Source organism: Panthera onca, chromosome X (assembly GCF_046562875.1).
Source record: "Panthera onca isolate mPanOnc1 chromosome X, mPanOnc1 haplotype 2, whole genome shotgun sequence".
Classification (NCBI taxonomy): Eukaryota; Metazoa; Chordata; class Mammalia; order Carnivora; family Felidae; genus Panthera; species Panthera onca.
This window is the reverse complement of record NC_138357.1, coordinates 30666462-30678838: the sequence shown is the minus strand read 5'-3', so window position 1 is coordinate 30678838 and position 12377 is coordinate 30666462. Positions and strand designations below refer to the sequence as shown.

Sequence of the window (12377 nt, the reverse complement as noted above, 5' to 3'; positions counted from 1 at the left end):
AAGTCTCAGACCCCTACCCCTTTCTCCTTAGTTCAGGATGACGTACGTACGTCATTTTGCCCATCTTTGGAATCTCTTAGGTTTATGTGGATTCTCCGTAGGTGTATAATTAAATTCGGTTTTCTCCGATTGCTCTATCTTGTGTCATTTTGATTATTCGGCCAACCAGCCAAAAGAACTCAGAGGTGAAGGGGGAAATTTCCCTTTCTCCAACAACCTCACACCTATGGGGATGGCTACTATCAAATAGACGAGAGATAACAGGCGGTGAGGATGTGGAGAAAAGGGCACCCTCGTGCACTGTGGGTGGGGATGTCAATTGGCGCAGCCCCTGTGGAAAACAGTATGGAGGTTCCCCCCAAAATCAGAAATTGAACTACTATATGATCTAACAATCCCACTTCTGGGTATAAATCTGAAGGGAATGGAATCAGTATTTGGAAGAGATCTCTGCACTCTGTGTTCATTTCAGCATTATTCACAGTAGTCATAACATGGAAATAACCTAAGCGTCTGTAGATGGATGAATAGATAAAGAGAATTCATCCATCTACAGACGTCCGACATATATATATATATATATATATATATATATATATATACACATATATATACATATATACACACATATATATATGTGATGTGAGAGATGTATAATGTGAGATATATATATCTGCTGTCATCTGTGACAATATGGGTAAAACTGGAGGACATTATGCTAAGTGAAATAAGCCAGACAGAGAAAGACAAATACTATATGATCTCATTCATATGTAGAATGTAAAAAAATTAAGTCAAACTCACAGAAACAGTTGAATGGTGGTTGCCGGGGGCGGGGGGGGGGGGGGTGGGGGAAATCAGGGGATGTTGGTCAAAAGATAAAGAAGTTCTGGGGATGTAAGGTTTGGTGTGGTGACTGCAGTTAATAATACTGTATTGTATACTTGACATTCGCTAAGAGAGTATAATTTTCTTTTTTTCAGGTTTCAGATATTTAGTGATTCTGTGCATTTAGAGGGGACATATTTCCTGGATAAGTGGCAAATTGTGCAGATGTCTTCTGGAAGACCTTCATTGTAAGCAGCTTTATGGTGAAACATTTCATTTCGAAGTCTGCACCTTCTTCCTTCGGCTTGCCGTGATCTACGTTCGCAGAATAGAACCTGTATCGATTATTGCGACCCAGTTTGCTCCAGGTTTCTGGATTGAATAAATATCAGGCGCAAGACCTACAGCGCTGCCCCAGTACCTCTAGCTCCACTAAATACGAAGAGAGGGATCAGGCTTGGCTGCTTCGCGGAACATCTTGGAAGATCTGGCGGAACGTGGTGGTGGCAGACGCCTAGGGTCTGGAAGGAGGGAAGAACGAATCTGCAAGGCGCAGGTGCCCAGAGAATAGATCCGAAGCCTTCTTGCTACACACGGAAAAGGTAACTGTGGGAGGTGACGGATGCGTTAAAATTAATTGTGATCATCGTTTCACAGTGTCTACGTATATCAAATCGTATTGCACACTTTAAGTATATACAATATTATTTGTCCATTATAATTAAAGCTGGGAAAAATTAAAAATCGTGTCAGATCCATCAATCGATGGTTCTGTTGAGCTGAACTATCTCTTTGCTGCTTGTCTGCCTACTGGATCTGTCAGCTACTAACAGAGGGAGTGTTGAAATCCCTCACATTAATAGTGGATTATCTATTTCTGCATTTTTATCAGTTTTTGCCTCTTGTATTTTGACGCTTTGTTGTAAAGTGCATATATTTCAGAGATTATTGTGTCTTCTTGGAGAATTGACTCCCTTGTTATGTAATACCCTCTTTACCCCTGCTAAGTTTCTTGTTCCAGTGCCTTTTTTTGTCTGAAATTCACGTAGCTACTCCAGCTTTCTTTTGACTCGTGCCGGCTCGGTTCACCTTTCCCAACTCTTTCACTTTTAATGCATATGTGTTTTTATATTTAAATTGGGTTTCTTGTGGACAGCATATAGCCGGGTCTTGGTTTGCATCTACCCTTACGGTCTCTTCTTGCAGAGACCACTCCCTTTTGAAGTGATCACTGACACGGTTGGATTTACATCCACCATGTTCGTGAAAATTTTGTACCTGCTGCACTTATTCTTTGTGTTCTTTTTAATCTTCCTGTTTCTGCCCTCTCTTTTAATTGAGCACTTTTTATTGTTCCATTTTCTCTTCTCTCTCAGCGTATCAGTTATATTTCTCTTTAACTTCTTGGTGGTTTCCCTAGACCTGGACTGCGCAACGTAAGTCTCCAACCAGTCCAGGTCCGCCTTCAGATGACGCTGCAGCGTGGGCGTAACGGACTCCGCGGCCTCTCACCCCATCCCTTACTAACACTGCTACATTTATTGCACTAACCTACCTGCTATTACCGCGCAGTATGTTGTGGCCGGTATTCCTTTGAACAGTCGTCCATTAGATTAAGTAAGACTAAGAAAAATAAAATACGCGATTTTGATCTTCACGTGTTCCTTCTGTGACCCCTTTCCTTTCGTTTACGTAGATCCAAATTTCTGACCAACACCATGTTCCTTCCCTCTGAAGAGCAGCTTTTAACGCTTACCCGCAACGACAGTTCTCTCAGTTCTGTTAGCCTGAACGTTATGGACTGAATTGTGTTCCCCTCCGAAGTTGATATGGTGAAGCCGTGACTCCCAGCATGACTGTATTTGGAGACAGGGCCTTTAGAGAGGTGATGAATGTCCACCGTGGTGATAAGGGTGGAGCCCGGCTGCAGTATGACTGGCGTCCTCGTAAGAAAAGGAAGAGACGCCAGGGATGGGCACTTAACACAGAGGTAAGGCCACCTGAGAAGACAGCCATCTCCAAGCCAAGTGGAGAGGCCTCCGAAAAGGCAGCACTGATCTTTGCACCTTGATCAAAGCACCTTGATCTTTGACTTTCAGTCTCCAGAACTGAGAGAAAATAATTTTGTTGTTTAAGCCCCCAGTTTGTGGTATTTTGTTTTGGCGGCCCTAGCAGACTACTACACCAACAAAGTCTTTATTTTCCCTTACTTCGGAAGGATGGTTTTTCTGGATATAGACTCCTTGGTTGGTGGGGGTTTTTTTCCCCAACCCTTTAAATATTTCATGCTACCCTCCTTGCTTGCATGATTTTTGAAGCAAGTCCGATAGAATTCTTACCTTTGTTCCCCTCTAGGTAAGATGTTTTTCTTCTCTGACTTTTTAAGAGACTTTTCCTTGGCTTTATGCAATTTGAATATGATCTGCCTAGGTGTGTGAGTGCACGCGTGCCTGTCTGTGTATGTGTGTGTATTGGCATTTATTCTGTTTGGCATTCTATGAGATTCCTCAATTTGTGCTGTGGTATCTGTCACGGATTTTAGAAAAATCCCAGCCATTATTATGTCAAATAGTTGCTTTTTCTCTTTCTTCTGCTTTTGACAGTCTCCTTATACATGTGCTGTATTTTGGTGATTGCCTCACAGTTAATAGGTAGTCTGTCCCAATTTTTATTATTTTTTCTCTTTACAACTCAGTTTGGGAAGTTTCTATTGACCTATGTTCAAGTGCTCGGATTCTATCCCCAGCCCTTTCCGATCACCTGACGCGTCCATCAGATGATGTAGACTATTTCTGCTATAGTGTTTTCTGTTTCTAGTATTTCCTTTATATTCTTTCTTAAGGTTTCTGTCTCTCCGTTATTATATGTACACTATCTGTTCTTGCATGTTGTCCACTTTTTCCATTAAAGCCCTTAGCATATGAATCCTACTTCTTTTTTAATTTCCCATCTGATGACTTCACAATCTCTGCCGTATCTGACTGAACCTGGTTCTGACACCCACTTTGTCCCTTCAGATCGTTTCTTCTTCCCTTGTGTCATGCCATGTAACTTTTGTTGTGGTTGAAAGCCAGTCATGAATTATCAGGTGTTAGGGAGTAAGTTGGCCGTTCGTATGAGAGTTATTTTTATCTGGCTAGGAGATATGCTTTATTTACTCTTTTCTGTACCTGTATGTCAGAGGATTCAGTTTCCACGAGTGTCTTTGTTTTTTGTCCCCCAGCATCTTTCGTTTCCCTCGACAACCCTTCTTAAGTAGAATCTGAGCCTTGGCGCTCTCTGAGCAGTAATCCACTGCTATTAGGCAGGAGCCCTGTTGATGTTTGCTCAGGTCTGGACTGAGAAGCATCCTGTAATCCTGGGATTAGGTCTCAGTCGTTCAGTGTACCTGTCCCCCTGGGCTGGGATCTTCTCCGGTGTTTCTCAGCTTTTTTCCCCACCTTATGTGAAGAAGAAAGGCTATAGGGGGCCTGAAGTTTGGGGATTTCCCTCACCCCAAGTCCAGGGAGGCTTCTCCCTTGCTGGGTAGGCCTTTCTTGTGGAGAAGGCTCTTGGCTTCTTTCAAAATGGTTACCTCTCGCCTCTCCCTGGCCCAACAGGAGGCAATTTTGCTCTGATCGTTACCAAGAAAACCTGGTGAGGATTCTAGAGGCAGACACCATGATGGTGGAGGGAAGGGCTACCTTAGATGGCCCCCCTGCCAGGAGTTCTCTCAGGCCAGTCCATGCTCAGCACCCCCCCCCCCTCCCCGCAGGTCAGGGAAGCTTCCATGTAAGTTACTGCCTCGGGTTTGCTGAGTTGCATTCATGGTAACCTGTGGTTTCTAGAATCCCCGGCTCCTTCAGGTTTGGGGTGTGGTTTGTCCCATGAGCTCAGTTCTGTGACATAGCCAGAAAGAGTCACTGGTTCTGTTTTCCTCGTTGTGAAGGTGGGTGAGTTGCAAGCACTTTACGTGTTCGAGTCGAGTCTTTCCTTTGCGTTTTAGACGTTATTTCCTTAGCTCTACGGACATATCTGGTAAAAGTCTTTATCTAGTAATCCCATGCCTGTGCTTCCTTAGGGACAGTTCTCTTGATTGCCCCCCGCCCCCCCCCCCCCCCGCCATACATGGGCCATACGTTCTAGATTCTTCACGTGCCTCGTAAAATTTTACTGAAAACTGGACATTGTGAATATCATAATGTGGCAACTCTGGAAATCAGATTCCCCTCCTGGCAGGCTCCGTTGTCGCTGCCTGTTGTAGCTATCGTTTATTTAGGACTTCTCTGAATTAATTCTGCAGAGACTATTTTTTGTATATGGCCACTGAAGGCTTAGCTTAGTTAGTGGTCGGCTAATGGTGGACAGAGATTTCCTTCAGTGCCTGGAACGCATCAATCTTCCGGTCATTTCCGAGAGGCTCAGTGTGTGTGTGGCTTTCATCATTCAGTCAGGCAGTTTACAAGTCTGTAGTAACCTTCACTAGCCTCAAGGTCAGCCAGGGTTGGGAAGTTAGGGCTTCCTCACACTTTCTTGAGCATGCACAATGCCCTAAACGTGGACTTGGCCTTCTAGATTCCCAGGAATATGTCAGAACTTCTCGAAGCTCCCGTGGACTGTGGTGGCCCAACCGATTCTGTTAAGCTTTGTGGTTAGTCTGGTAAACTTCCCTCAAAGGTTACCTTTCGCCTTAGGCATCCCCCACCCCAAACACTTTCCAGTGAATGTTTTTGGCCAGTGCCCTCAAGAAGAGATTTTTTTTTTCTTTTTTTTTTTTTTAAGCATTAGAGGAACTCCTAGTCAGTTCAAATAAAGACGAGTCTTTGGAGGAAGGTCTTCCAGTGATCCATTAGGTTAAATAATGAATATTTGGGGGAAATGAGGCTTTAAAAGAGGACCACTCTGCTCCTTCCTATACTGAAAGGGAGTACACATAATCCTGTACACTATGGATTATAATGGACCTGGGGGGTAGGAAGAATGGGGAGTAATTGCTAACAAGTCGGATTTCTTCTGAGCATGAAGAAACATTCTGAAATTAGCGTTGATGAGTGGCACAGCCTTGTGAGTATACTAAAAACCACTGAATTATGCACTTTAAGATGATGTGTGAAATATGTCAATATAAACAAGAATTGAAGTTCTGATACGTGGGTGAACCTTGAAAATATGACGCTAAGGGAAAGAAGCCACACAGAATAGGCCTTATATTTTATGATCCCATTTGTTAGGAATGTCCAGAATATTGAAATCCATAGACAGAAAGCAGATGAGTGGTTGCCAGTGGCTGGGGAAAGGGGAAATGGTGAGTGATTGCTAATGGGTATGAAGTTTCTTTTCGGGGTGAGGAAAATGTTCTGGAATCAGATAGTGAGGATTGAGGCACCAATTTGCAGATACAGTATACTAAAAACCACTGGATTGTACATTTTAACAGGGTGAACATCGTGGTATATGAATTATATCAATTAAAAAATGTTGTTTTAAAGGAAAATGTAACGCCATAGAGAGCATAAATGCGTTCATGTATTCAAAAAATATTTATGGAGTATGTACTGCTTATCTGACGTGTCTAGGGACCAGGGACCAGGAATTGAACAAAAGTCCTTCCCCTCATGGCCTGGCAGGTGCAGTCTGAAGAGTGCGTGACTCTTGATCTCGAGGTCGTGAGTTCGAGCCCTGCACTGGGTGTAGAGATGAGTTAAAAATAAATCAATAAATGAACTTAAAAAAAGTCCTTCCCCTCCTGGACAGTATATTCTGGTATTAGAAGAAAAGCAGTAAGAAAAATAGCTAAAAACTAGGGTCTCGGGCAGTGCAAAGGGACAAATAAAGCAGGGAAGGAAGAGTGGTGTCATTAGATTGTAGACCACCTGAATAAGCAGATGGCATTTTAGCAAAGATCTGAAGGGTGGTCAAAAGGCGAGCCATGAGACTATCTCAGGGAAGAGCCTTCCAGGCAGAGGGAGCAGCACGTGCAAAGGCCCTGATGCGCAGCTGGGCGCGACAGTTGAGGAACAGCAGGGGGAGGAGTGTGGCCGGAGTGAAGAAGGTAAAAAGGGAGAAGGTAGGTGGAGTCGAAGCCATAACTGTGGCGAAGGGGAAGGGCTCAGACTGCATTGGGTCTTGCAGGCCACTGTCAGGAATTAACTTTCATCTTGCGCTCAGAGTGACCAGTGGGCTTTCCAGGGTCAGAAATTCCCATCTGTCCCTTTCAGATGATACAGGAAGTTCCTTTTTTGCAACAGGCTCTCCCTCCTTAGGCCACTAAGCCCCACAGCGAGTGCCAGCGTGACCACTATGTTTAACAGAGCATCAGAGATTTCTCGGGACATGTACAGTTATGAGATAACGCAGACACTGGAAAACAGGATCGTGCTTTTCACCATCAAAGACTGTCACAGTCTGATTGTGGAAGTCAGATGGGGCGCAGTGTTCACTTAATTCTAGCCGTTGATATCATCTCCTAGGGTTTCTGTACTCGAAGCTTTTGATAAAGCCAGAGGCTGTTTGCATCTTGCTGGTTGACCAAGCTGACATGCTCAGCTTCCTGACGCGAGCTCCCCGGTTCGCCTCTGGCCCGGTTGCACTGTGTGCATTTGCTTTGTGCTATCCACTTCGTCTCTCCGCGGGCTGTGAATTTCCCCCTGGGGGTGAAGAAAGTGTTCTGGAAGTAGTGAGGATCGATGCACAAATTTGCGAATCGACTAGAAACCCCTGCATCGTACATCGTAACAGGGTGAACATCATGGTATGTGCATCGTACCTCAATAAGAATGTTATTTTTGAAAAGACAGAATAATACCATGGAGAGCATAAATCCGTTCATATATTTTAAAAATGCCTGTGGGGCATTTACCGTTTACCTGCCGTTTATTTCTAGGGACTGGGGACTGAGAACAGAACGAAAATGCTTCCCCCGGTAGGCCATATATTCTGGTATTAGGAGAAAAGCAGGGAGGTCGCTTTTCTTAACAATATCTTCGAAGGCTTCTGTGAATGACTCTGAGGCACACTCAGGAGTCTCCAGTAATTTGTCCTCTGGTTTCCTGATGGTGCTTCACGTATGATGTAGTCCGTTGTTTCTGCTCATGAGGGTCCCAAAAGGCAACAAGTGAACTTTCCTCAAAACAGACCAACGCGGTGATGCTTTGTTCAGAATTGCCAAAACCTGGAAGGAACCAAGATGTCCTTCAGCAGGTGAACGGGTGAATAAGCTGTGGTACGGCCAGACGGTGAAATATTATTTAGCATTAAAAAGAAACGAGCTACCAAACCATGAGAAGACATGGAAGAACCTTAAATGCATTATCACTGAGTGAAAAGGCCAGTCTGAAAAGGCTCCGTGCTGTAGGATTTCCAGCTATAGGACATTCTGGAAAAGGCCAGGCTGTGGAGACGGGAAAAAGATCAGTGGTGGCCGAGGGTTGCGGGTCAGGGGAGGAGGAGTAGCCGGAGCACTGGATTTTTCGGGCAGTGCAGCGACCCTGTGTGACACCTCGATGATGGCTGCGTGTCCCTGTACATTGGTTCAAATCCATAGAATGTACCGCATTAAGAGCCGCCTGGTTGATTCTCCAGACTCGTGTGGAGTCTCCTCCTCACTCCTGCTATCCAGCCACATGGCCTCTTCTAGAAAATATGAACCCTCCCCACCTCAGGATCTTTGCCCAAAACCTCGCTCCTGGCGTATTTCATACTTACTCTTCAGGATCGGCTTTCATGTCCCTCCCTCGGAGTGGCCTTTCTTGACCTCACAAGCCTAAATCTGAATCTATTATATTCTCTCTCCTTGTGCCGTGTTCCTTACGTGGACACACTTACCACCCTCTGTGGATTTATTAGTTTACTGTCCGCATCCCCAGTTGGGTGGCAGATTTCATGAGTGTAAGGAAGGCACCTGCCGTGTTCGCTGATGTATTCCCAGCACGTAGCCCGGGGCCCGACGGGAGGAGGTGCTCAGTTGACCTGTCGAATGCGGGAGTAAATGAGTGGGCTCTGTGAGGTTGATGTTATTAGCTCAGAGTACTTCAGCGATTTACCTGCTGCCACACAGCTAGCAAGGGGACAGAAATGGAGGAGACCTCAGAATTACAGTTCCTAGGTGAATATACCATCTAGGAAAGTATTTGCTAAGGGGATGGAAAGTAGGGGTGGGGGGTGGGGGGGTGGGGGGGCGTGGAGCTGGCAGGTGAGAAGATTCCAGACCAGTGACTCTCAGGGAGATGGCCCCAGGCGTGTTGGGGGGTGGGGGGATGGGGTGAGAATGTGCAAGATGCATATTCAGTATTTTACATTTGTTGAAAAATACCTTCTGTTTTCATAAAACAGACCGCTGAAAGACTGTCCCTTCCCTGGCTGGGAAGGAAAATAGGAAATAGGGCGCCTTTTCCTCTAAGGGCAGATTTTTCAGTTTCCCAGAAGGAAGCAGGTTTACAAGGCCATGGGGAAACGGCTGCCCAAGGGCATTCTAGCACTTACCTAAGCAGAGTGGAGGGCAGGAGGGCAGGAGGGCGCAGGCGATGTCGGGGCGCGGGCCGTGCCAGGACCCTGTTCGCACAGGGAGAGCAGGTCGGGGTGACAGCACCCCACAAGCTGCACGCTCCACCCCCATCTCACAGACCGCCCTTCCCACCCTCCAGGCTGCACGTGGCTTCGACTCCCCACGCCCCTCCAACCGCAGCCCCCACCCCTCCATCCGCACCCAACCGCAGCTCCGATTCACCCCCCATCACCGCCATAGGCTTCGCATCGGCCCAGTCTTGCCTCATCCCACCGCCCAGACTAGTCTCGTCGCCCTCCTCTGCCGGGCGGCGGTGCCCGCGCTTGTCTGTGACACTAGCGTGCTGGCGTGTCCGTGAGGGACAGGCTCGCGGTTAACAGCCATGCGCACGGGGAGAAGCCAACGTTGTGTGCAGTCGGGCCGGCAGCCGGGGTTGTGCCTGGACGGTTTGCTTTTGTTGTTCTTTGGCTTGGATTGGGGGCGGGGGGCTGCTGTTTGGGCATGTCGTGGTTTTTCTGTGTGCGTCTGTCTGTCAATGTATAGGTTCCAAATCGTTTTTCTGGGAAAAGACCCTTATTTTTCTAGAGTGATTTGACCCATTTTTGGTGAAATGCATTAACTTTCCCCTTTCGAAAGACTGATGGGGAGGGAATAATGGGAATGACTTCATATGCCAAAGAAAACATAAGGTGTGAAGAGACGTTTTATCAACATTTAAATCTCCACGTGCCGTTTTGGTTTTGTTTTTAAGAACTTCGCTAGGAATGAAATTGACTAAGTCAAAGAATGTTAGAGCTGGAAGAAACTTTTGAAACGAAACCAGCTTCTCATTATTATTTACGTAGAACAAGAGGCCCAGAGAGGGTAAGTGACTTGTCCAAAGTCACAGAGCACTTGAATGCCGTTGGGGCTGATTTCCAGCCTGGAGCTCAAGTGGGAAGCGCAGTATCTCTCAGTGAAAAGACAGTCGTGTGATTTTTAAAGATTTTATTCTATTTTTTATTGTATGGTTATCGTAAGAGAAGTTGGGAGAACTTAATGTTTTAATTTGCCTGGAGTTCCTACCACTTCAAAATGATCCTTGTGAGTATTTTTGCTGTATAATTTTCCAGACTTTCTAATGTATGTGTATCCTGGTAAAAAAAAAAAAAAAAAGCGCCGTATTTATTAAAATTGGTTCACACTGTGCACACTTCTTTGCAATGTAATTCGTAACAGATGCATAACTATTGTATTGAATGGATGTACCTTCATTAACTTAATCAGTCCCTAAGATAGACATATAAGCTTTTTCAAATGTTAAGCTCTTATAAAAGATGCTGCATTAAAGATTCCTGTTTGTACATCTTTTGCTGAAGTGGCGTCTCCTTATTGATCGGTATGAATTTTTGTACGAATGTAGTGCCGTGGTGTATGTAGGCTGGGTGTGAACCCTGGCTCTGGAACTTACTACCGTGTGTCTTTACACAAATCACCACCTTTCTAGGCTCCAACTGCTTCATCTTTAAGTGGAAGCCGTCATACGGCTGATCGCCTGGAGGTGCTGGATTAAATGAGATAATACATGTAACATAATTCGTGCCTAGCACATAGCAAGTCCTAAATCAGTATTAGCTAATATTATTGGCACCACAAGAAGATTAGTTCTTCAACATAACGCCAGAGTTTTCGATTCTTTCAAAGAGAGTAATCAGTTTCATAAGGAAGTTTTTAGGTGTAAAACTAAGGTAGCTAAATATTTCCTGCTTATAACTTAATGTGTCCAGAGGATAGATAAATTCTTTTTTAAATTTATTTTTGAGAGAGAGAGAGCGTGAGCAAGGGAGGGAGATACAAAATCCGAAGGAGCTGTCAGTGCGGAGCCCAACATGGGGTTCGAACTCACGGACCGTGAGATCATGACCTGAGCCGAAGTCGGACGCTTAACCGACTGAGCCACCCAGGCGCCCCGATAAATGATAAATTTAAGTGAACTGTGGGCTGTGGAGCTATTTGCCTATCTGGTTATACAGCTTACTGCCGGTCAAAACAGAAAAGCATAGCTTTTCATTGAAGGTTCTTAAGTAGAAATCGGCCGTTTTGTGATAACTGAAGCCGCCGCTGATACCTCGTCCTCTGGAAAATGCTCAGAGCACAGCTTACGCCATAAAAGCAGCAGGATTTCTAAGCTACCACCTGCAAAGCTTCCCAGTGCCTCAGAAAATTGGGGCAGGGGACGCCTGGGCGGCTCAGTTAAGCCTCCGTCTCTTGATCTCGGCTCGGGGCCAGGTCTCGCGGTCCAGGAGTTTCAGCCCCGCGGCGGGCTCCGCGCTGATAGTGCGGAGCCTGCTTGGGATTCTCACTCTCCCTCCCTCTCTGCCCCTCCCCCGCTCGTGCTGGCTCACTCTGTCTCTCTCTCAAAATAAACAAATAAATAATAAACAAACGTAAAATAAATAAACGTAAAAAAGAACAAAAACTATTTTGAAAAATTGGGGCAGGTTCCAGGAGGTGAAAGCGAAGTGAGGACAGTCATCACGCTCTGAAGTCTGGCACAAGACCAGGTGCTGCTGCCACTCGCGCACAGCGGCACCCACCCTCCGGCACACCTTGTTGCCGTGGGACAGCAGTGGCCCCGGGCGACCTGAGCTGCCGCAAGATCTCCTCCGACGCCCCTGCTTCCTCGCCCGGTGTGCGTGCAGCCCCGCGGCAAAGGGCGCCAGCTCCCGCCCCTCCTCGCCGGCTGGAGGCTGGAGGCAGGGAGGGGCAGACGTAGGTTCCGCAGTGTCTTCACAGCTTTGACTTTGTCCTCATGGGTTCAAGGGAATCCTTGCGGGTTCCAGTTTGCCCCTGGTACGGACTGACCCCCCTCCTGACTCCTTGACTCCAGGACCAAGCTGATGTTGGCTGAGTGCTCACCGTGGGCCTTACCTTTATTACTCTAAACTTCACAGGGGCGCCTGGGTGGCCCAGTCGGTTGAGCGTCCGACTTCGGCTCAGGTCATGATCTCAGGGTTCATGGCTTCACACCCCGCATCGGCCTTTGTGCTTCGGATCTTCTGCCCCCCCCTCTCTCTCTCTGCCCCTC

General features: G+C 46.3%; 1 protein-coding gene across 2 annotated transcripts in view; it reads left to right on the top strand.

Annotated features, from left to right (window-relative positions):
• Positions 1 to 10658, top strand: part of LOC145714110 (rhox homeobox family member 2B-like) — a 78670-nt gene extending 68012 nt beyond the window's left edge. For both annotated transcript variants that reach the window (XM_081793244.1, XM_081793243.1), the window contains exon 7: positions 984 to 10658. The gene's annotated coding sequence lies outside the window, so the exon portion shown is untranslated. The remainder of the gene's footprint in view (positions 1 to 983) is intronic.
• The last annotated feature ends 1719 nt before the right edge of the window (positions 10659 to 12377 follow it).